Source organism: Oncorhynchus masou, chromosome 19, assembly GCF_036934945.1.
Source record: "Oncorhynchus masou masou isolate Uvic2021 chromosome 19, UVic_Omas_1.1, whole genome shotgun sequence".
In the NCBI taxonomy this organism is placed as follows: Eukaryota; Metazoa; Chordata; class Actinopteri; order Salmoniformes; family Salmonidae; genus Oncorhynchus; species Oncorhynchus masou.
In genome coordinates this window covers 41816266-41825471 of record NC_088230.1, presented here as the reverse complement: position 1 = coordinate 41825471, position 9206 = coordinate 41816266, and positions in this window count along the sequence as shown.

Sequence of the window (9206 nt, the reverse complement as noted above, 5' to 3'; positions counted from 1 at the left end):
AGTAATATCTAACTAAATGCTTGTGTTTCAAGCTCCAACTGTCACGCCCTTGGTCTTAGTATTTTGTGTTTTAGTTTATTAGTTAGTCAGGCCAGGGTGTGACATGGGTTTATTGTTTGTTGTATTCTTAGTGGGGTTTTTTAGTTATTGGGATTGTAGCTGATTAGGGTGTGTGTTACTTAGGTTTGGCTGCCTGAGGCGGTTCTCAATCAGAGTCAGGTGATTCTCGTTGTCTCTGATTGGGAACCGTATTTAGGTAGCCTGGGTTTCGCTTTGTATTTCGTGGGTGATTGTTCCTGTCTCTGTGTTAGTTTCACCAGTCAGGCTTTAATAGGTTTCTCGCTCCGTTTGTTGTTTTGTATTTATTAGTTATTTATGTATAGTTCGTTTGTTTGTTTCACTAATAAACATGAGTAACCTACACGCTGCATTTCGGTCCGACTTTCTTGCGACAAACGAAGAACGCCGTTACAGAATCACCCACCACACTCGGACCGAGCAGCGTGTTAACAGGCAGGAGCTACACGGGAGGCAACAGAAGCAGCTTCAGTGGAGAGGCTACACCATTTGGAGAATTGGACATGGGAGGAGGAACTGGACGGAAAAGGACCCTGGGCTCAGCCTGGTGAATATCGCCGCCCCAAGGAGGAATTAGAAGCGGCTAAAGCGGAGAGGCGCTGGTATGAGGAGGCAGCACGGCGACGTGGATGGAAACCGGAATCAGCCCCAAAAAAATTATTGGGGGGGGCTGTCAGGGAGTATGGCTGCGTCAGGTAGGAGACCTGCGCAATCTCCCTGTGCTTACCGGGGTCTAGAGAGACGGGCAGGCACCGTGTTATGCAGTGGTGCGCACGTGTCCTCAGTGCGGGTGCATAACCCGGTGCGGTATATTTCAGCTCCGCGTATCGGCCGGGCTAGATTGAGTCCCGAGCCAAATGCCATGAAGCCGGCTCATCCGGTCCCCAGTGCGTCTCCTGGGACGGCTTACATGACACCAGCCTTGCGCCGGTGTCTCCGGTTCGATTACATAGCCCAGTGCGGGCTATTTCTCCTCACAGCACTGGCAGGGCAACCGAGAGTATTCAACCAGGTAAGGTTGGGCAGGCTCTGTGCCAAGAGCTCCAGTGCGCCTGCACGGTCCGGTCTATCCAGTACCACCTCCACACCCCAGCCCTCCATAGCAGCTCCCCGCACTAGGCTTCCTGTGCGTGTCCTCGGCCCAATACCACCAGTGCCAGCACCACGCATCAGGCCTACAGTGCGCATCGCCTCTCCTGTACTGTCAGAACCTTTCTCCTCTCCAGCGCTGCCGGAGCCTCCTGCCTGTTCGGAGCAGCCTGAGCTGCTAGTCTGCATGGAGCAGCTAGAGCTGCCAGTCTGCATAGAGCAGCTAGAGCTGCCAGTCTGCAAGGAGCTGCCAGTCTGCATGGAGCAGCCAGAGCTGCCAGTCTGCAAGGAGCTGCCAGTCTGCAAGGAGCTGCCAGTCTGCATGGAGCAGCTAGAGCTGCCAGTCTGCAAGGAGCTGCCAGTCTGCATGGAGCAGCCAGAGCTGCCAGTCTGCCTGGAGCAGCTAGAGCTGCCAGTCTGCAAGGAGCTGCCAGTCTACATGGAGCAGCTAGAGCTGCCAGTCTGCAAGGAGCTGCCAGTCTGCATGGAGCAGCCAGAGCTGCCAGTCTGCATGGAGCAGCCAGAGCCGCCAGTCAGCATGGAGCAGCCAGAGCCGCCAGTCAGCATGGAGCAGCCAGAGCCGTCAGTCAGCATGAAGCAGCCAGAGCCGTCAGTCTGCCAGGATCTGCCAGTCAGCCAGACTCTTCCAGATCTGCCAGTCAGCCAGACTCTTCCAGATCTGCCAGTCAGCCAGACTCTTCCAGATCTGCCAGTCAGCCAGACTCTTCCAGATCTGCCAGTCAGCCAGACTCTTCAGATCTGCCAGACTCTTCCAGATCTGCCAGTCAGCCAGACTCTTCCAGATCTGCCAGACTCTTCCAGATCTGCCAGTCAACCAGACTCTTCCAGATCTGCCAGTCAACCAGACTCTTCCAGATCTGCCAGTCAACCAGACTCTTCCAGATCTGCCAGTCAGCCAGGATCTGCCAGATCTGCTAGTTAGCCAGGATCCGCCATTCGGCCAGGATCTGCCAGTCAGCCAGGATCCGCCAGTCGGCCAGGATCTGCCAGTCAGCCAGGATCCGCCAGTCAGCCAGGATCTGCTAGTCGGCCAGGATCCGCCAGTCGGCCAGGATCCGCCAGTTGGCCAGGATCCGCCAGTCAGTCAGGATCCGCCAGTCAGCCAGGATCCGCCAGTCAGCCAGGATCTGCCGGATTCAACTGCCTGGCTGGGCTTCATCTCAGTACTGGGCTTCTTCTCAGTCCCGAGCTGCCCCTCAGTCCCGAGCTGCCCCTCAGTCCTGAGCTGCCTCAGTCCCGAGCTGCCCCTCAGTCACGAGCTGCTCCTCTGTTATGTAGGTTTCTGGGTGAGGACTATTCGGCCATGGTCGGCGGTGAGGGTGGATTATCCCAGGACGCGAAGGGGAGGAACAATGACATTTATGAAGTGGGGTCCACGTCCGGAGCCGGAACCGCCACCATGGACAGACGCCCACCCGGACCCTCCCTATGGTTTTGAGGTGCGTTCGGGAGTCCGCACCTTAGGGGGGGGTTCTGTCACGCCTTGGTCTTAGTATTTTGTGTTTTAGTTTATTAGTTAGTCAGGCCAGGGTGTGACATGGGTTTATTGTTTGTTGTATTCTTAGTGGGTTTTTAGTTATTGGGATTGTAGCTGACTAGGGTGTGTGTTACTTAGGAATGGCTGCTTGAGGCGGTTCTCAATCAGAGTCAGGTGATTCTCGTTGTCTCTGATTGGGAACCGTATTTAGGTAGCCTGGGTTTCGCTTTGTATTTCGTGGGTGATTGTTCCGTCTCTGTGTTAGTTTCACCAGTCAGGCTGTAATAGGTTCCACGTTCCGTTTGTTGTTTTGTATTTATTAGTTATTTATGTATAGTTCGTTTGTTTGTTTCACTAATAAACATGAGTAACCTACACGCTGCATTTCGGTCCGACTTTCTTGCGACAAACGAAGAACGCCGTTACACCAACAGTGCAGTAGTATCTAACTAAATGCTTGTGATCCTAGCTCCAACAGTGCAGTAATATCTAACTAAATGCTTGTGTTCCTAGCTCCAACAGTGCAGTAGTATCTAACTAAATGCTTGTGATCCTAGCTCCAACAGTGCAGTACTATCTAACTAAATGCTTGTGTTTCTAGCTCCAACAGTGCAGTAATATCTAACTAAATGCTTGTGTTCCTAGCTCCAACAGTGCAGTAGTATCTAACTAAATGCTTGTGATCCTAGCTCCAACAGTGCAGTACTATCTAACTAAATGCTTGTGTTTCTAGCTCCAACAGTGCAGTAGTATCTAACTAAATGCTTGTGATCCTAGCTCCAACAGTGCAGTAGTATCTAACTAAATGCTTGTGTTTCTAGCTCCAACAGTGCAGTAATATCTAACTAAATGCTTGTGTTTCTAGCTCCAACAGTGCAGTAGTATCTAACTAAATGCTTGTGATCCTAGCTCCAACAGTGCAGTAGTATCTAACTAAATGCTTGTGTTTCTAGCTCCAACAGTGCAGTAATATCTAACTAAATGCTTGTGATCCTAGCTCCAACAGTGCAGTAGTATCTAACTAAATGCTTGTGATCCTAGCTCCAACAGTGCAGTAATATCTAACTAAATGCTTGTGTTTCTAGCTCCAACAGTGCAGTAATATCTAACTAAATGCTTGTGATCCTAGCTCCAACAGTGTAGTAATATCTAACTAAATGCTTGTGATCCTAGCTCCAACAGTAGAGTAGTATCTAACTAAATGCTTGTGATCCTAGCTCCAACAGTGCAGTAGTATCTAACTAAATGCTTGTGTTCCTAGCTCCAACAGTGCAGTAGTATCTAACTAAATGCTTGTGATCCTAGCTCCAACAGTGCAGTAGTATCTAACTAAATGCTTGTGATCCTAGCTCCAACAGTGCAGTAGTATCTAACTAAATGCTTGTGATCTAAGCTCCAACAGTGCAGTAATATCCTAACTAAATGCTTGTGTTTCTAGCTCCAACAGTGCAGTAGTATCTAACTAAATGCTTGTGTTTCTAGCTCCAACAGTGCAGTAGTATCTAACTAAATGCTTGTGATCCTAGCTCAACAGTAGAGTAGTATCTAACTAAATGCTTGTGTTCCCAGCTCAACAGTGCAGTAGTATCTAACTAAATGCTTGTGTTCCCAGCTCCAACAGTGCAGTAGTATCTAACTAAATGCTTGTGTTCCTAGCTCCAACAGCAGTAGTATCTAACTAAATGCTTGTGATCCTAGCTCCAACAGTAGAGTAGTATCTAACTAAATGCTTGTGTTCTAGCTCCAACAGTGCAGTAGTATCTAACTAAATGCTTGTGATCCTAGCTCCAACAGTAGAGTAGTATCTAACTAAATGCTTGTGTTCCTAGATCCAACAGTGCAGTAGTATCTAACTAAATGCTTGTGATCCTAGCTCCAACAGTAGAGTAGTATCTAACTAAATGCTTGTGTTCCTAGATCCAACAGTGCAGTAGTATCTAACTAAATGCTTGTGATCCTAGCTCCAACAGTAGAATAGTATCTAACTAAATGCTTGTGATCCTAGCTCCAACAGTGCAGTAGTATCTAACTAAATGCTTGTGTTCCTAGCTCCAACAGTGCAGTAGTATCTAACTAAATGCTTGTGATCCTAGCTCCAACAGTGCAGTAATATCTAACTAAATGCTTGTGTTTCTAGCTCCAACAGTGTAGTAGTATCTAACTAAATGCTTGTGATCCTCTAGCTCCAACAGTAGAGTAGTATCTAACTAAATGCTTGTGTTTCCAGCTCCAACAGTGCAGTAGTAAATGCTTGTGTTCCCAGCTCCAACAGTGCAAATCTAACTAAATGCTTGTGATCCTAGCTCAACAGTGCAATAGTATCTAACTAAATGCTTGTGATCCTAGCTCCAACAGTGCAGTAATATCTAACTAAATGCTTGTGATCCTAGCTCCAACAGTGCAGTAATATCTAACTAAATGCTTGTGTGTCTAGCTCCAACAGTGCAGTAGTATCTAACTAAATGCTTGTGTTTCTGGCACCAACAGTGTAGTAGTATCTAACTAAATGCTTGTGATCCTAGCTCCAACAGTGTAGTAGTATCTAACTAAATGCTTGTGTTTCTACCTCAACAGTGTAGTAGTATCTAACTAAATGCTTGTGTTTCTAGCTCCAACAGTGTAGTAGTATCTAACTAAATGCTTGTGTTTCTAGCTCCAACCGTGTAGTAGTATCTAACTAAATGCTTGTGATCCTAGCTCCAACAGTAGAGTAGTATCTAACTAAATGCTTGTGTTTCTAGCTCCAACAGTGTAGTAGTATCTAACTAAATGCTTGTGATCCTAGCTCCAACAGTGCAGTGGTATATAACAATGTCAGAGTGGCATTGACTAAAATACAGTGAGTAGAATGCAGTATATACAAATGAAATTAGTAAAGCAGTATGTAAACGTGTTAGGAAAATTATGATTAAATGACTGAACAAATCATTTTAAATGGAACTGTAACTAAGTAAAACATACTCTGTTTTATTATATCTGATTAACAATATGAGTTCATAAGAAGGGATTGTGTGACACGGACAAGGAGTAATTAAAGTTAATGAACACCATTCCAACTAGGAAGAAACTAATGGGTTGTGGATTAAGTAAACAGATAGGTAGTTAACCTGTGGTTGAACCGACGAAGCTCTGGGGTTTTTAGATAAGGAAGTGTTCCTAGGTTTTCTATTGATTAGAACTGTCACCTAAGTGGTGATCGATAATGGTGAGGAGTCAAAAAGTTAATTCAGTTGTGTTCTGTGTATGTGCTGAATGAACTCAGAATGAACTTTTAAAGTTCCCTTTGACTCGGTCGAGAGGAGGAGATTCTGTTAAGCAATGAAATGACGTCATGTTATTGTATATTTTTTTCTTCAAATCAAATCAAATTTTATTTGTCACATACACATGGTTAGCAGATGTTAATGCGAGTGTAATGCTTGTGCTTCTAGTTCCGACAATGCAGTAATAACCAACAAGTAATCTAACTAACAATTCCTAAACTACTGTCTTATACACAGTGTAAGGGGATAAAGAATATGTACATAGGATATATGAATGAGTGATGGTACAGAGCAGCATAGGCAAGATACAGTAGATGGTATCGAGTACAGTATATACATATGAGATGAGTATGTAAACAAAGTGGCATAGTTAAAGTGGCTAGTGATACATGTATTACATAAGGATGCAGTCGATGATATAGAGTACAGTATATACATATGCATATGAGATGAATAATGTAGGTAAGTAACATTATATAAGGTAGCATTGTTTAAAGTGGCTAGTGATACATTTACATCATTTCCCATCAATTCCCATTATTAAAGTGGCTGGAGTTGAGTCAGTGTGTTGGCAGCAGCCACTCAATGTTAGTGGTGGCTGTTTAACAGTCTATAAACTGTTGCTCGTGGTGTGCGGCAGCGCGCCTCCGTGAATACATTCTGTTACCTATTATTTATAAGACTGGTCTCCGTCTATTTTATGCAAACAAAAATCTTACAAATTCTCATAAAATAGATTAACCTCTCTGGGCAACCCGACACGCAAGCGTCCCACCTTTGCAACAATAAATGCAAATGCACTACGCCAATTGCTAATAGCACTAGTTAAAACTCAAATGTTCATTAAAGCTCACATGCAGGGTACTCAATTCAAGCTACACTCGTTGTGAATCTAGCCAATAAGTCAGATTTTTAAAATGCTTTTCGCGAAAGCATGAGAAGCTATTATCTGATAGCATGCAACAACCAAATACCAGAAGGGGACGTAAACAAAATAATTAGCGACGGCGCTACACAAAACGCAGAAATAAAATATAAAACATTCATTACCTTTGACGAGCTTCTTTGTTGGCACTCCTAAATGTCCCATAAACATCACAATTGGGTCTTTTTTTTTCCGATTAAATCGGTCCTTGTATACCCAAAATGTCCATTTATGAAGACCGTCAGATCCAGGAAAAACACAGTTTTTAAACATAACGTTATTTTTAAAATTAAAAAAGTTGCCTATAAACTTTGACAAAACACTTCAAACTACTTCTGTAATCCAACTTTAGGTATTAGTAAACGTTAATAAACGATCAAATTGATCACGGAGACGATCTGTATTCAATAGCAACAAGTCTGGAAAACGTAGTCCACTTTTCGGCTTCCATTTTTTCCAGCTGTGGACCTGAAGACCGGATGTGCCTATAACTCATCTGACCAAGGATTTAGTTACATCGAAATCACAACACTGGCGACATCGTGTGGAAGCTGTAGGAACTGTAATCCCATCCTTAACTATTATTCCTACCAATAGACAATACAGAGACTGGTGGATTGATTTGTTCTCCGCCGATTTTGTGATCAGGTTTCCTTGCGATTTTGACCACGGAACTCGTTCTGTTATAGTCACAGACATCATTGAACCAGTTTTAGAAACTTCAGAGTGTTTTCTATGCACTAATCATATGCATATACTACATTTCTGGCATGAGTAGCAGTATGTTGAAATGTTGATTTTTAACAAATTGTTGAAAAAAGTAGCCCGATCTCTAACAGGTTTTAAGGGAATTCATTTAATGAAATTGGTGAATTCACCTTCTGACATCCAGTGGAACAGCCACTTTACAATAGTGCATCTAAATCATTAAGGGGGGGGTGAGAAGGATTACTTATCCTATCCTAGGTATTCCTTGAAGAGGTGGGGTTTCAGGTGTCTCCGGAAGGTGGTGATTGACTCCGCTGTCCTGGCGTCGTGAGGGAGTTTGTTCCACCATTGGGGGCCAGAGCAGCGAACAGTTTTGACTGGGCTGAGCGGGAACTGTACTTCCTCAGTGGTAGGGAGGCGAGCAGGCCAGAGGTGGATGAACGCAGTGCCCTTGTTTGGGTGTAGGGCCTGATCAGAGCCTGGAGGTACATGTGCCGTTCCCCTCACAGCTCCGTAGGCAAGCACCATGGTCTTGTAGCGGATGCGAGCTTCAACTGGAAGCCAGTGGGAGAGCGGAGGAGCGGGGTGACGTGAGAGAACTTGGGAAGGTTGAACACCAGACGGGCTGCGGCGTTCTGGATGAGTTGTAGGGGTTTAATGGCACAGGCAGGGAGCCCAGCCAACAGCGAGTTGCAGTAATCCAGACGGGAGATGACAAGTGCCTAGATTAGGACCTGCGCCGCTTCCTGTGTGAGGCAGGGTCGTACTCTGCGGATGTTGTAGAGCATGAACCTACAGGAACGGGCCACTGCCATGATGTTAGTTGAGAACGACAGGGTGTTGTCCAGGATCACGCCAAGGTTCTTAGCGCTCTGGGAGGAGGACACAATGGAGTTGTCAACCGTGATGGCGAGATCATGGAACGGGCAGTCCTTCCCCGGGAGGAAGAGCAGCTCCGTCTTGCCGAGGTTCAGCTTGAGGTGGTGATCCGTCATCCACACTGATATGTCTGCCAGACATGCAGAGATGCGATTCGCCACCTGGTCATCAGAAGGAGGAAAGGAGAAGATTAATTGTGTGTCGTCTGCATAGCAATGATAGGAGAGACCATGTGAGGTTATGACAGAGCCAAGTGACTTGGTGTATAGCGAGAATAGGAGAGGGCCTAGAACAGAGCCCTGGGGGACACCAGTGGTGAGAGCGCGTGGCGGAGACAGATTCTCGCCACGCCACCTGGTAGGAGCGACCTGTCAGGTAGGACGCAATCCAAGCGTGGGCCGCACCGGAGATGCCGAGGTTCAGCTTGAGGTGGTGATCCGTCATACAGTTTTATATCTTTATGTTTGAAGCCTGAAATGTGGCAAAAGGTCGCAAAGTTCAAGGGGGCCAAATACTTTCGCAAGGCACTGTATGTATAGAGGACAGCAGCCTCTAAGTTGCAGGGTTGAGTAACTTGGTGGCAGCTGGCTAGTGATGGCTATTTAACAGTCTGATGACCTTGAGATAGAAGCTGTTTTTCAGTCTCTCGTTCCCAGCTTTGATGCACCTGCACTGACCTCACCTTCTGGATGATAGCGGGGTGAACAGGCAGTGGCTCGGGTGGTTGATGTCCTTGATGATCTTTTTGGCCTTCCTGTGACATTGG